This window comes from Syngnathus typhle, linkage group LG15 (genome assembly GCF_033458585.1).
Source record: "Syngnathus typhle isolate RoL2023-S1 ecotype Sweden linkage group LG15, RoL_Styp_1.0, whole genome shotgun sequence".
Classification (NCBI taxonomy): domain Eukaryota; kingdom Metazoa; phylum Chordata; class Actinopteri; order Syngnathiformes; family Syngnathidae; genus Syngnathus; species Syngnathus typhle.
In genome coordinates, this window is record NC_083752.1 from 9,917,878 (window position 1) to 9,934,001 (window position 16,124).

The window sequence follows — 16,124 nt, forward strand, 5'->3', positions numbered from 1 at the left end:
TGTATAACATTCGCATATTTTCGCCCGGCCGGTGGTTTAAGGAGGCGGCCGGTCCTCCCTCCTTGGATGTATAACATTCGCAGATTTTCGCCCGGCCTATGTTTAGTGAGGCGACCGGTCCTCCGTGGAGAGCGACCCGCAAGTGGGGAGGAACCGTCCACCCAACGCCGGCGCGAGCCGGGGCCGGTGGGGGCCCTACCAAGGCGGGTCTCATTGCCTGTCGGTCAGTTCGGGAGAAGGTGGGGGTACTCGGAGGCCCGCCGGGAGCAGACGGGGGTCCGGAAGGTGAGGGGGTGAAGGACGGCGGTCGGGAGCAGACGGCCGTCCCCGGGAGGGGGTGTTCGTTCACGTGCGGACGCCGGGAGCAGGCGGCCGTCACGCAATTCTGCCAACCGTTCCCACCGGCCTGTGTTTAAGGAGGCGGCCGGTCCTCCACGAGAAGAATTCTGCCAAACGTTCCACCGGCCTGTGTTTAAGGAGGCGGCCGGTCCTCCCCGTCGTTCCGCCGGCTTGTGTTTAAGGAGGCGGCCGGTCCTCCACGAGAAGAATTCTGCCAAACGTTCCACCGGCCTGTGTTTAAGGAGGCGGCCGGTCCTCCCCGTCGTTCCGCCGGCTTGTGTTTAAGGAGGCGGCCGGTCCTCCACTATTCCTTCCTTGGATGGAAAGCATGTAGCACTTTGAAAATTTTCGAGCACTGTGACACTTTGAAAATTTTCGAGAGTTTTTGTACTTAGAAAATTTTTCGCTCTTGCACTTCCAGAGTGCTTTGCGGTAGCTCCTAGGTTCGCTGTCCGAGCATGTGAACACTTTTTGGGGGGGAACACATCGCTAGAGACACCAGCCGCCTGGTTCTCGGGGCCAAAACTTGTGTTCCCCACACTCGTTCTGACTATATTTTGCGATTTGGGGGTAAAGGTAATGAGTACAGTGACTAGGGGGACCAACTCATCGTACTCTGGCGCACCAACAGACCAAAGCTGGTACTGCACTTACCCCTGGTACCCCAACGCCTGGTACCTGACGGGCGAGAGGCTGATTTTTCGCTATTTGCGGCCGACCGAGGGAACCAGACAAAGCGGACACTTTACGGCGCAAGAGCCGTTGGCACTTAGAAATTTTTCGACAAAGTTGGCGCGAGCTCCAGAAGGAGAGGCTGATTTTTCGCTATTTGTGGCCGACCGAGGGAACCAGGCAAAGCGGACACTTTACGGCGCAAGAGCCGTTGGCACTTAGAAATTTTTTGACAAAGTTGGCGCGAGCTCCAGAAGGAGAGGCTGATTTTTCGCTATTTGTGGCCGACCGAGGGAACCAGGCAAAGCGGACACTTTACGGCGCAAGAGCCGTTGGCACTTAGAAAATATTCGCCAAAGTTGGCACGAGCTCCAGAAGGAGAGGCTGATTTTTCGCTATTTGTGGCCGACCGAGGGAACCAGACAAAGCGGACACATTACGGCGCAAGAGCCGTTGGCACTTAGAAAATATTCGCCAAAGTTGGCACGAGCTCCAGAAGGAGAGGCTGATTTTTCGCTATTTGTGGCCGACCGAGGGAACCAGACAAAGCGGACACTTTACGGCGCAAGAGCCGTTGGCACTTGCGCGAGCTCCAGAAGGAGAGGCTGATTTTTCGCTATTTGTGGCCGACCGAGGGAACCAGACAAAGCGGACACATTACGGCGCAAGAGCCGTTGGCACTTAGAAAATATTCGCCAAAGTTGGCACGAGCTCCAGAAGGAGAGGCTGATTTTTCGCTATTTGTGGCCGACCGAGGGAACCAGACAAAGCGGACACTTTACGGCGCAAGAGCCGTTGGCACTTGCGCGAGCTCCAGAAGGAGAGGCTGATTTTTCGCTATTTGTGGCCGACCGAGGGAACCAGACAAAGCGGACACTTTACGGCGCAAGAGCCGTTGGCACTTAGAAAATATTCGCCAAAGTTGGCACGAGCTCCAGAAGGAGAGGCTGATTTTTCGCCGTTTGTGGCCGACCGAGGGAACCAGACAAAGCGGACACTTTACGGCGCAAGAGCCGTTGGCACTTAGGCGAGCTCCAGAAGGAGAGGCTGATTTTTCGCTATTTGTGGCCGACCGAGGGAACCAGGCAAAGCGGACACATTACGGCGCAAGAGCCGTTGGCACTTAGAAAATATTCGCCAAAGTTGGCACGAGCTCCAGAAGGAGAGGCTGATTTTTCGCTATTTGTGGCCGACCGAGGGAACCAGGCAAAGCGGACACTTTACGGCGCAAGAGCCGTTGGCACTTAGAAATTTTTTGACAAAGTTGGCGCGAGCTCCAGAAGGAGAGGCTGGTTTTTCGCTATTTGTGGCCGACCGAGGGAACCAGGCAAAGCGGACACATTACGGCGCAAGAGCCGTTGGCACTTAGGCGAGCTCCAGAAGGAGAGGCTGATTTTTCGCTATTTGTGGCCGACCGAGGGAACCAGGCAAAGCGGACACATTACGGCGCAAGAGCCGTTGGCACTTAGGCGAGCTCCAGAAGGAGAGGCTGGTTTTTCGCTATTTGTGGCCGACCGAGGGAACCAGGCAAAGCGGACACATTACGGCGCAAGAGCCGTTGGCACTTAGGCGAGCTCCAGAAGGAGAGGCTGATTTTTCGCTATTTGTGGCCGACCGAGGGAACCAGGCAAAGCGGACACTTTACGGCGCAAGAGCCGTTGGCACTTAGAAATTTTTTGACAAAGTTGGCGCGAGCTCCAGAAGGAGAGGCTGATTTTTCGCCGTTTGTGGCCGACCGAGGGAACCAGGCAAAGCGGACACATTACGGCGCAAGAGCCGTTGGCACTTAGGCGAGCTCCAGAAGGAGAGGCTGGTTTTTCGCTATTTGTGGCCGACCGAGGGAACCAGGCAAAGCGGACACATTACGGCGCAAGAGCCGTTGGCACTTAGGCGAGCTCCAGAAGGAGAGGCTGATTTTTCGCCGTTTGTGGCCGACCGAGGGAACCAGGCAAAGCGGACACATTACGGCGCAAGAGCCGTTGGCACTTAGGCGAGCTCCAGAAGGAGAGGCTGGTTTTTCGCTATTTGTGGCCGACCGAGGGAACCAGGCAAAGCGGACACATTACGGCGCAAGAGCCGTTGGCACTTAGGCGAGCTCCAGAAGGAGAGGCTGATTTTTCGCCGTTTGTGGCCGACCGAGGGAACCAGGCAAAGCGGACACATTACGGCGCAAGAGCCGTTGGCACTTAGGCGAGCTCCAGAAGGAGAGGCTGGTTTTTCGCTATTTGTGGCCGACCGAGGGAACCAGGCAAAGCGGACACATTACGGCGCAAGAGCCGTTGGCACTTAGGCGAGCTCCAGAAGGAGAGGCTGGTTTTTCGCCGTTTGTGGCCGACCGAGGGAACCAGGCAAAGCGGACACATTACGGCGCAAGAGCCGTTGGCACTTAGGCGAGCTCCAGAAGGAGAGGCTGGTTTTTCGCTATTTGTGGCCGACCGAGGGAACCAGGCAAAGCGGACACATTACGGCGCAAGAGCCGTTGGCACTTAGGCGAGCTCCAGAAGGAGAGGCTGATTTTTCGCTATTTGTGGCCGACCGAGGGAACCAGGCAAAGCGGACACATTACGGCGCAAGAGCCGTTGGCACTTAGGCGAGCTCCAGAAGGAGAGGCTGGTTTTTCGCCGTTTGTGGCCGACCGAGGGAACCAGGCAAAGCGGACACATTACGGCGCAAGAGCCGTTGGCACTTAGGCGAGCTCCAGAAGGAGAGGCTGGTTTTTCGCTATTTGTGGCCGACCGAGGGAACCAGGCAAAGCGGACACATTACGGCGCAAGAGCCGTTGGCACTTAGGCGAGCTCCAGAAGGAGAGGCTGGTTTTTCGCTATTTGTGGCCGACCGAGGGAACCAGGCAAAGCGGACACATTACGGCGCAAGAGCCGTTGGCACTTAGGCGAGCTCCAGAAGGAGAGGCTGATTTTTCGCCGTTCGTGGCCGACCGAGGGAACCAGGCAAAGCGGACACATTACGGCGCAAGAGCCGTTGGCACTTAGAAAATATTCGCCAAAGTTGGCACGAGCTCCAGAATGAGAGGCTGATTTTTCGCCGTTTGTGGCCGACCGAGGGAACCAGGCAAAGCGGACACATTACGGCGCAAGAGCCGTTGGCACTTAGGCGAGCTCCAGAAGGAGAGGCTGATTTTTTCGCTATTTGTGGCCGACCGAGGGAACCAGGCAAAGCGGACACATTACGGCGCAAGAGCCGTTGGCACTTAGAAAATATTCGCCAAAGTTGGCACGAGCTCCAGAATGAGAGGCTGATTTTTCGCCGTTTGTGGCCGACCGAGGGAACCAGACAAAGCGGACACATTACGGCGCAAGAGCCGTTGGCACTTAGGCGAGCTCCAGAAGGAGAGGCTGATTTTTTCGCTATTTGTGGCCGACCGAGGGAACCAGGCAAAGCGGACACATTACGGCGCAAGAGCCGTTGGCACTTAGAAAATATTCGCCAAAGTTGGCACGAGCTCCAGAATGAGAGGCTGATTTTTCGCCGTTTGTGGCCGACCGAGGGAACCAGGCAAAGCGGACACATTACGGCGCAAGAGCCGTTGGCACTTAGGCGAGCTCCAGAAGGAGAGGCTGATTTTTTCGCTATTTGTGGCCGACCGAGGGAACCAGGCAAAGCGGACACATTACGGCGCAAGAGCCGTTGGCACTTAGAAAATATTCGCCAAAGTTGGCACGAGCTCCAGAATGAGAGGCTGATTTTTCGCCGTTTGTGGCCGACCGAGGGAACCAGACAAAGCGGACACATTACGGCGCAAGAGCCGTTGGCACTTAGGCGAGCTCCAGAAGGAGAGGCTGATTTTTCGCTATTTGTGGCCGACCGAGGGAACCAGGCAAAGCGGACACTTTACGGCGCAAGAGCCGTTGGCACTTAGAAAATATTCGCCAAAGTTGGCACGAGCTCCAGAAGGAGAGGCTGATTTTTCGCCGTTTGTGGCCGACCGAGGGAACCAGACAAAGCGGACACATTACGGCGCAAGAGCCGTTGGCACTTAGGCGAGCTCCAGAAGGAGAGGCTGATTTTTCGCTATTTGTGGCCGACCGAGGGAACCAGGCAAAGCGGACACTTTACGGCGCAAGAGCCGTTGGCACTTAGAAAATATTCTGAAATTCTCACCGACCTCCGTGGTGGAGAGGCCGAATTTTCGACATTCGTGGCCGACCGGGGAACCGTCGCCACTCGGACAACTTGTGCGGCAGCCCTCGGTGATTTTAGGACCGCTTTTTCACCCTCGCTGTCCGACCGGAGAACCGTCGTAGCTCGGACAGTTCGTGTGCCAGCATCCGCTGGCACTTAGAAAATTTTAAAAAAGAAAAAAATAGTCTTCTGCATATACGTTCTGACTATATTTTGCGATTAGGGGGTAAAGGTAATGAGTACAGTGACTAGGGGGACCAACTCATCGTACTCTGGCGCACCAACACGCCAAGGTTGGTACTGCACTTAGGCTGATTTTTGCGCTATTCGCGGCCGACCGGGGAACCAGCGCGGAGCGGACACATTACGGCGAATGAGCCGTTGGCACTTAGAAAATTTTTGAGCTTTTTTCGAACTTCCGTGAGGCTGATTTTGCGCTATTCGCGGCCGACCGGGGAACCAGCGCGGAGCGGACACATTACGGCGAATGAGCCGTTGGCACTTAGAAAATTTTTGAGCTTTTTTCGAACTTCCGTGAGGCTGATTTTGCGCTATTCGCGGCCGACCGGGGAACCAGCGCGGAGCGGACACATTACGGCGAATGAGCCGTTGGCACTTAGAAAATTTTTGAGCTTTTTTCGGACTTCCGTGTGGAGCTTTGGGGCCGTTCCGCCTAACTTTTTATGCCCGATTAGGCTTCCAGGGAGGCGGCTAAGCATTATTGACCAATCATGGAGCTTTTTTGGGACTTCCGTGTGGAGCTTTGGGGCCGTTCCGCCTAACTTTTTATGCCCGATTAGGCTTCCAGGGAGGCGGCTAAGCATTATTGACCAATCATGGAGCTTTTTTGGGACTTCCGTGTGGAGCTTTGGAGCCGTTCCGCCTAACTTTTTATGCCCGATTAGGCTTCCAGGGAGGCGGCTAAGCATTATTGACCAATCATGGAGCTTTTTTGGGACTTCCGTGTGGAGCTTTGGGGCCGTTCCGCCTAGCTTTTTATGCCCGATTAGGCTTCCAGGGAGGCGGCTAAGCATTATTGACCAATCATGGAGCTTTTTTGGGACTTCCGTGTGGAGCTTTGGGGCCGTTCCGCCTAACTTTTTATGCCCGATTAGGCTTCCAGGGAGGCGGCTAAGCATTATTGACCAATCATGGAGCTTTTTTGGGACTTCCGTGTGGAGCTTTGGGGCCGTTCCGCCTAGCTTTTTATGCCCGATTAGGCTTCCAGGGAGGCGGCTAAGCATTATTGACCAATCATGGAGCTTTTTGGGACTTCCGTGTGGAGCTTTGGGGCCGTTCCGCCTAGCTTTTTATGCCCGATTAGGCTTCCAGGGAGGCGGCTAAGCATTATTGACCAATCATGGAGCTTTTTTGGGACTTCCGTGTGGAGCTTTGGGGCCGTTCCGCCTAGCTTTTTATGCCCGATTAGGCTTCCAGGGAGGCGGCTAAGCATTATTGACCAATCATGGAGCTTTTTTGGGACTTCCGTGTGGAGCTTTGGGGCCGTTCCGCCTAGCTTTTTATGCCCGATTAGGCTTCCAGGGAGGCGGCTAAGCATTATTGACCAATCATGGAGCTTTTTTGGGACTTCCGTGTGGAGCTTTGGGGCCGTTCCGCCTAGCTTTTTATGCCCGATTAGGCTTCCAGGGAGGCGGCTAAGCATTATTGACCAATCATGGAGCTTTTTTGGGACTTCCAGCCGGTGCTTTGGGGGCCTTCCCCCTCACTTTCTACGCCCGATTGGGCTTCCAGGGACGCGGCTAAGCATTTTTAACAGAAATGGAGCTTTTTGCGGAGCTCCAGCCGGTGCCACCGGCAGGCCGTGCACGCGGACGAGATGACCGAAAGAAGCTCCAGGAGAGCGGATGGACGCTTTTTAAGCACCGAGGCGGAGATCGCGGAGCTTTAATAGACTTCCAGCGGGCCCAAAGCGGCCAGGCAGACGGCGCAGCGCGACCTGGTACCTCGCACGGGACGCATCGCCCCCCCCGCGCACAGTTCCAGGGGGCCGGGATGACGTTTCAAAGCTGCCGCTGCAGCTGCGGCGGGGAGTGGCCTCCCTCCGGTGGACACGACGAGTAAATGACACCGGCCGCTGACGCAAACCCACGCCGGACAGGAGAGCTCAAAAGCCGGGTAACATTTCAAGGAAGACCCCCCCTGCGCAGACCTCCACTAGGCCGGGATGACTGTTCAGCTGTGGCGGGGAGTGGCCTCCCTCCGGTCGGCACGACGAGTAAATGACACCGGCCGCTGACGCAAACCCACGCCGGACAGGAGAGCTCAAAAGCCGGGTAACATTTCAAGGAAGACCCCCCCTGCGCAGACCTCCACTAGGCCGGGATGACTGTTCAGCTGTGGCGGGGAGTGGCCTCCCTCCGGTCGGCACGACGAGTAAATGACACCGGCCGCTGACGCAAACCCACGCCGGACAGGAGAGCTCAAAAGCCGGGTAACATTTCAAGGAAGACCCCCCCTGCGCAGACCTCCACTAGGCCGGGATGACTGTTCAGCTGTGGCGGGGAGTGGCCTCCCTCCGGTCGGCACGACGAGTAAATGACACCGGCCGCTGACGCAAACCCACGCCGGACAGGAGAGCTCAAAAGCCGGGTAACATTTCAAGGAAGACCCCCCCTGCGCAGACCTCCACTAGGCCGGGATGACTGTTCAGCTGTGGCGGGGAGTGGCCTCCCTCCGGTCGGCACGACGAGTAAATGACACCGGCCGCTGACGCAAACCCACGCCGGACAGGAGAGCTCAAAAGCCGGGTAACATTTCAAGGAAGACCCCCCCTGCGCAGACCTCCACTAGGCCGGGATGACTGTTCAGCTGTGGCGGGGAGTGGCCTCCCTCCGGTCGGCACGACGAGTAAATGACACCGGCCGCTGACGCAAACCCACGCCGGACAGGAGAGCTCAAAAGCCGGGTAACATTTCAAGGAAGACCCCCCCTGCGCAGACCTCCACTAGGCCGGGATGACTGTTCAGCTGTGGCGGGGAGTGGCCTCCCTCCGGTCGGCACGACGAGTAAATGACACCGGCCGCTGACGCAAACCCACGCCGGACAGGAGAGCTCAAAAGCCGGGTAACATTTCAAGGAAGACCCCCCCTGCGCAGACCTCCACTAGGCCGGGATGACTGTTCAGCTGTGGCGGGGAGTGGCCTCCCTCCGGTCGGCACGACGAGTAAATGACACCGGCCGCTGACGCAAACCCACGCCGGACAGGAGAGCTCAAAAGCCGGGTAACATTTCAAGGAAGACCCCCCCTGCGCAGACCTCCACTAGGCCGGGATGACTGTTCAGCTGTGGCGGGGAGTGGCCTCCCTCCGGTCGGCACGACGAGTAAATGACACCGGCCGCTGACGCAAACCCACGCCGGACAGGAGAGCTCAAAAGCCGGGTAACATTTCAAGGAAGACCCCCCCTGCGCAGACCTCCACTAGGCCGGGATGACTTTTCAAAGCTGCCTCTGCAGCTGCGGCGGGGAGTTGCCTCCCTCCGGTGGACACGACGAGTAAATACACCAGCACTTGCTCTTAGATTTGTTTCTTTTTTCTTTCTTTTAGCTTCCATAATGTTACCGGGCGCTGACGCAAACCCACGCCCGGCAGGAGAGCTCGGAAGCCGGGTAACATTTCAAGGAAGACCCCCCCTGCGCAGACCTCCACTAGGCCGGGATGACTGTTCAGCTGCGGCGGGGAGTGGCCTCCCTCCGGTCGGCACGACGAGTAAAGCTATTTAGGAAAATCTGAGATAAATATCACTTGCATAATAATTTGGAACACGGTCCCGTGTTCCAAATTATTATGCAAAATGTATTTAGACACCAGCAATCGCACTTAGATTTGTTTCTTTTTTCTTTCTTTTAGCTTCCATAATGTTACCGGGCGCTGACGCAAACCCACGCCCGGCAGGAGAGCTCAAAAGCCGGGTAACATTTCAAGGAAGACCCCCCCTGCGCAGACCTCCACTAGGCCGGGATGACTGTTCAGCTGCGGCGGGGAGTGGCCTCCCTCCGGTCGGCACGACGAGTAAATGACACCGGCCGCTGACGCAAACCCACGCCGGACAGGAGAGCTCAAAAGCCGGGTAACATTTCAAGGAAGACCCCCCCTGCGCAGACCTCCACTAGGCCGGGATGACTTTTCAAAGCTGCCTCTGCAGCTGCGGCGGGGAGTTGCCTCCCTCCGGTGGACACGACGAGTAAATACACCAGCACTTGCTCTTAGATTTGTTTCTTTTTTCTTTCTTTTAGCTTCCATAATGTTACCGGGCGCTGACGCAAACCCACGCCCGGCAGGAGAGCTCGGAAGCCGGGTAACATTTCAAGGAAGACCCCCCCTGCGCAGACCTCCACTAGGCCGGGATGACTGTTCAGCTGCGGCGGGGAGTGGCCTCCCTCCGGTCGGCACGACGAGTAAAGCTATTTAGGAAAATCTGAGATAAATATCACTTGCATAATAATTTGGAACACGGTCCCGTGTTCCAAATTATTATGCAAAATGTATTTAGACACCAGCAATCGCACTTAGATTTGTTTCTTTTTTCTTTCTTTTAGCTTCCATAATGTTACCGGGCGCTGACGCAAACCCACGCCCGGCAGGAGAGCTCAAAAGCCGGGTAACATTTCAAGGAAGACCCCCCCTGCGCAGACCTCCACTAGGCCGGGATGACTGTTCAGCTGCGGCGGGGAGTGGCCTCCCTCCGGTCGGCACGACGAGTAAATGACACCGGCCGCTGACGCAAACCCACGCCGGACAGGAGAGCTCAAAAGCCGGGTAACATTTCAAGGAAGACCCCCCCTGCGCAGACCTCCACTAGGCCGGGATGACTTTTCAAAGCTGCCTCTGCAGCTGCGGCGGGGAGTTGCCTCCCTCCGGTGGACACGACGAGTAAATACACCAGCACTTGCTCTTAGATTTGTTTCTTTTTTCTTTCTTTTAGCTTCCATAATGTTACCGGGCGCTGACGCAAACCCACGCCCGGCAGGAGAGCTCGGAAGCCGGGTAACATTTCAAGGAAGACCCCCCCTGCGCAGACCTCCACTAGGCCGGGATGACTGTTCAGCTGCGGCGGGGAGTGGCCTCCCTCCGGTCGGCACGACGAGTAAAGCTATTTAGGAAAATCTGAGATAAATATCACTTGCATAATAATTTGGAACACGGTCCCGTGTTCCAAATTATTATGCAAAATGTATTTAGACACCAGCAATCGCACTTAGATTTGTTTCTTTTTTCTTTCTTTTAGCTTCCATAATGTTACCGGGCGCTGACGCAAACCCACGCCCGGCAGGAGAGCTCAAAAGCCGGGTAACATTTCAAGGAAGCTATTTAGGAAAATCTGAGATAAATATCCTTTGCATAATAATTTGGAACACGGTCCCGTGTTCCAAATTATTATGCAAAATGTATTTAAGTGTCATAAAGATTACATTTTTTGTTTTTCAAGTACTGAAATCACCCTCAGTCATGGTACAGTCCATGGTAGTCTGCCAGGTGAGCGCAATTGTAGTAATTAACAAGTCTATTTAAGTTCCGCGTTTTTAAGCGTTCGGCCATTTCGTTCAACCATGGGGAGGAAAAAGGATCTCTCTGCTGTCGAGAAGCGTGAAATCGTTCGATGCCTTGGACAAGGTATGCAGACATTCGATATTGCACGAAAGCTTAAGCGCGACCATCGAACTTTGAAGAAATTCGTCGCTGATTCGGAGCAAACGCGCGTTCGTGCAGACAAAGGCACGACAAGGAAGGTTTCTGCAAGACAAACAAATCGAATCAAGAGGGCGGCTGCAAGCATGCCACTAAAGACGAGCAAACAAATATTCGACGCTGCTGGTGCCAGTGAAGTCCCACGAACGACGAGGTGCAGGATCCTCCAGAGGCTTGCAGTTGTGCGGAAACCCTCCATTCGGCCACCCCTGAACAACGCGAACAAGCAGAAACGGCTGCAGTGGGCCCAGACTTACATGAAGACAAATTTTCAGACAGTCCTGTTCACCGACGAGTGCCGTGCCACCTTGGATGGGCCAGGTAGGGTTTTTTAAGTTTTTCCTTGCACTTTTGAGAGCTCAGGGGATGCTTTGAGAATAATTGTCAATTTCTGTCTATGTGAAGCCCTTTGAGACTGCTTGTGATTTAGGGCTATACAAATAAACTTGATTTGACTTGACTTTACAGATGGATGGAGTCGTGGATGGTTGGTGGACGGCCACGATAGCCCAACAAGGCTGCGGCGTCAGCAGGGAGGTGGCGGAGTGATGTTTTGGGCCGGAATCATGGGGAGAGAGCTGCTTGGCCCCTTTAGGGTCCCTGAAGGCGTCAAAATTACGTCTGTTAACTACGTGGAATTTCTGACTCAACACTTCTGTCCATGGTACAACAGGAAGAACCGTGCTTTCCGTCAAAAGATCATCTTCATGCATGACAATGCACCGTCTCATGCTGCAAGAAATACGTCAACGTCTTTGGCATCTATGGGAATAAAGGGAGAGAAACTGATGGTGTGGCCCCCATGCTCCCCTGACCTCAATCCTATTGAAAACTTGTGGAGCATCGTCAAGCAGAAAATCTACGAAGGTGGGAGGCAGTTCAATTCCAAAGAGCAGCTCTGGCAGGCTATTCTTAGATCCTGCCAAGAAATTCAACCAGAAACTGTACAAAAACTCACAAGTTCAGTGGATGGAAGAATCGTGAAGCTGCTGTTGAACAAAGGGTCCTATGTTAAAATGTAACTTTGTTTTTTATTGAAATAAAGGGTCCTATGTTAAAATGTAACTTGTTTGTCTTTTCTTTGAAATAGCTTTTGATTTCAGTAAATATGACCTCCTAATGCTGTAAATTCTTAAGATGGGCATTTCAGTTCATAAAAACCTATAAAATGTTATAAAACTCTGTTGTGCGTAATAATGTGGAACAGTGCATTTTAAGTTTTTTATTTTTTAAAAATTCTGTGATCATTCGGAGGTTTGTTCAATAAAATTAGAATTCATCAAAATAATGGTTGATGACTTGAAAATTATGCTGACTCATTTTGCATCGACTATTTAGGAAAATCTGAGATAAATGTCACTTGCATAATAATTTGGAACACGGTGTAAGTGCGATTGCTGGTGTATTTACTCGTCGTGTCCACCGGAGGACGGCAAATCCCCGCCGCAGCTGCAGCGGCAGCGCTTAAATGTCTTCCCGGCCGCCTGGAACTCTGCACGGGGCGTGTTTCGTCCCGCGCAGCGGTACCAGATCGCGCTGCGCCGTCAGCCGAGCCGCGCGCGGTCCGCTGGAAGTCTACACTGTGTTCCAAATTATTATGCAAATTGTATTTATGTGTCATAAAGATTACATTTTTTGTTTTTCAATTAAACTCATGGATGGTATTACGTGTCAGGGCTCTTTGGATCACTGAGATCAATCTCAGACACCGGGGATCATTACCGGCCAGTTGAGCCCAAATTAAGGAAAAACTACTTAAGAATGGTGTTCCACATTATTAAGCAGATAATTTGAAGTTCGCTTTGAGCAGTGGCGGACGCCAACCCACGACCGGTGGGAGAGCTCGGAGGGCGGATGGGCTTTCAAGGAAGCCCCCCAGGCCGGTCCCACTCGCACTTAGAATTTTTTTTTTTTTTGGCTTCCATAATGTACCGGGCGCGGACGCGAAACCCACGCCGGGCAGGAGAGCTCGAAAGGCGGCTAAGCATTCAAGGAAGCACCGTCTGGAGCTTCAGAGCCGTTCCGCCTGACTTTTAACGTAGAGTACCGGGCGCAAACCACTAACTCAAGCCCGGCATGGCAGCTCGAAAGGCGGCTAAGCATTCAAGGAAGCACCGTCTGGAGCTTCAGAGCCGTTCCGCCTGACTTTTAACGTAGAGTACCGGGCGCAAACCACTAACTCAAGCCCGGCATGGCAGCTCGAAAGGCGGCTAAGCATTCAAGGAAGCACCGTCTGGAGCTTCAGAGCCGTTCCGCCTGACTTTTAACGTAGAGTACCGGGCGCAAACCACTAACTCAAGCCCGGCATGGCAGCTCGAAAGGCGGCTAAGCATTCAAGGAAGCACCGTCTGGAGCTTCAGAGCCGTTCCGCCTGACTTTTAACGTAGAGTACCGGGCGCAAACCACTAACTCAAGCCCGGCATGGCAGCTCGAAAGGCGGCTAAGCATTCAAGGAAGCACCGTCTGGAGCTTCAGAGCCGTTCCGCCTGACTTTTAACGTAGAGTACCGGGCGCAAACCACTAACTCAAGCCCGGCATGGCAGCTCGAAAGGCGGCTAAGCATTCAAGGAAGCACCGTCTGGAGCTTCAGAGCCGTTCCGCCTGACTTTTAACGTAGAGTACCGGGCGCAAACCACTAACTCAAGCCCGGCATGGCAGCTCGAAAGGCGGCTAAGCATTCAAGGAAGCACCGTCTGGAGCTTCAGAGCCGTTCCGCCTGACTTTTAACGTAGAGTACCGGGCGCAAACCACTAACTCAAGCCCGGCATGGCAGCTCGAAAGGCGGCTAAGCATTCAAGGAAGCACCGTCTGGAGCTTCAGAGCCGTTCCGCCTGACTTTTAACGTAGAGTACCGGGCGCAAACCACTAACTCAAGCCCGGCATGGCAGCTCGAAAGGCGGCTAAGCATTCAAGGAAGCACCGTCTGGAGCTTCAGAGCCGTTCCGCCTGACTTTTAACGTAGAGTACCGGGCGCAAACCACTAACTCAAGCCCGGCATGGCAGCTCGAAAGGCGGCTAAGCATTCAAGGAAGCACCGTCTGGAGCTTCAGAGCCGTTCCGCCTGACTTTTAACGTAGAGTACCGGGCGCAAACCACTAACTCAAGCCCGGCATGGCAGCTCGAAAGGCGGCTAAGCATTCAAGGAAGCACCGTCTGGAGCTTCAGAGCCGTTCCGCCTGACTTTTAACGTAGAGTACCGGGCGCAAACCACTAACTCAAGCCCGGCATGGCAGCTCGAAAGGCGGCTAAGCATTCAAGGAAGCACCGTCTGGAGCTTCAGAGCCGTTCCGCCTGACTTTTAACGTAGAGTACCGGGCGCAAACCACTAACTCAAGCCCGGCATGGCAGCTCGAAAGGCGGCTAAGCATTCAAGGAAGCACCGTCTGGAGCTTCAGAGCCGTTCCGCCTGACTTTTAACGTAGAGTACCGGGCGCAAACCACTAACTCAAGCCCGGCATGGCAGCTCGAAAGGCGGCTAAGCATTCAAGGAAGCACCGTCTGGAGCTTCAGAGCCGTTCCGCCTGACTTTTAACGTAGAGTACCGGGCGCAAACCACTAACTCAAGCCCGGCATGGCAGCTCGAAAGGCGGCTAAGCATTCAAGGAAGCACCGTCTGGAGCTTCAGAGCCGTTCCGCCTGACTTTTAACGTAGAGTACCGGGCGCAAACCACTAACTCAAGCCCGGCATGGCAGCTCGAAAGGCGGCTAAGCATTCAAGGAAGCACCGTCTGGAGCTTCAGAGCCGTTCCGCCTGACTTTTAACGTAGAGTACCGGGCGCAAACCACTAACTCAAGCCCGGCATGGCAGCTCGAAAGGCGGCTAAGCATTCAAGGAAGCACCGTCTGGAGCTTCAGAGCCGTTCCGCCTGACTTTTAACGTAGAGTACCGGGCGCAAACCACTAACTCAAGCCCGGCATGGCAGCTCGAAAGGCGGCTAAGCATTCAAGGAAGCACCGTCTGGAGCTTCAGAGCCGTTCCGCCTGACTTTTAACGTAGAGTACCGGGCGCAAACCACTAACTCAAGCCCGGCATGGCAGCTCGAAAGGCGGCTAAGCATTCAAGGAAGCACCGTCTGGAGCTTCAGAGCCGTTCCGCCTGACTTTTAACGTAGAGTACCGGGCGCAAACCACTAACTCAAGCCCGGCATGGCAGCTCGAAAGGCGGCTAAGCATTCAAGGAAGCACCGTCTGGAGCTTCAGAGCCGTTCCGCCTGACTTTTAACGTAGAGTACCGGGCGCAAACCACTAACTCAAGCCCGGCATGGCAGCTCGAAAGGCGGCTAAGCATTCAAGGAAGCACCGTCTGGAGCTTCAGAGCCGTTCCGCCTGACTTTTAACGTAGAGTACCGGGCGCAAACCACTAACTCAAGCCCGGCATGGCAGCTCGAAAGGCGGCTAAGCATTCAAGGAAGCACCGTCTGGAGCTTCAGAGCCGTTCCGCCTGACTTTTAACGTAGAGTACCGGGCGCAAACCACTAACTCAAGCCCGGCATGGCAGCTCGAAAGGCGGCTAAGCATTCAAGGAAGCACCGTCTGGAGCTTCAGAGCCGTTCCGCCTGACTTTTAACGTAGAGTACCGGGCGCAAACCACTAACTCAAGCCCGGCATGGCAGCTCGAAAGGCGGCTAAGCATTCAAGGAAGCACCGTCTGGAGCTTCAGAGCCGTTCCGCCTGACTTTTAACGTAGAGTACCGGGCGCAAACCACTAACTCAAGCCCGGCATGGCAGCTCGAAAGGCGGCTAAGCATTCAAGGAAGCGACGCCGGCCGGTCCGCGGGCCAAATAGGGTCCAGTAAAGTACCGGGCGCAAACCACTAACTCAAGCCCGGCATGGCAGCTCGAAAGGCGGCTAAGCATTCAAGGAAGCGACGCCGGCCGGTCCGCGGGCCAAATAGGGTCCAGTAAAGTACCGGGCGCGGCCACTAACGCCTTGTGGCGGTCGCCTTGTGGCGGTCGGGGGGTGGCGGTCGGGGCTGGCGCTTGGGGCCGGTGGCGGTCGCCTTGTGGCGGTCGCCTTGTGGCGGTCGGGGGGTGGCGGTCGGGGCTGGCGCTTGGGGCCAGTGGCGGTCGCCTTGTGGCGGTCGCCTTGTGGCGGTCGCCTTGTGGCGGTCGCCTTGTGGCGGTCGCCTTGTGGCGGTCGGGGGGTGGCGGTCGGGGCTGGCGCTTGGGGCCAGTGGCGGTCGCCTTGTGGCGGTCGCCTTGTGGCGGTCGCCTTGTGGCGGTCGCCTTGTGGCGGTCGCCTTGTGGCGGTCGGGGGGTGGCGGT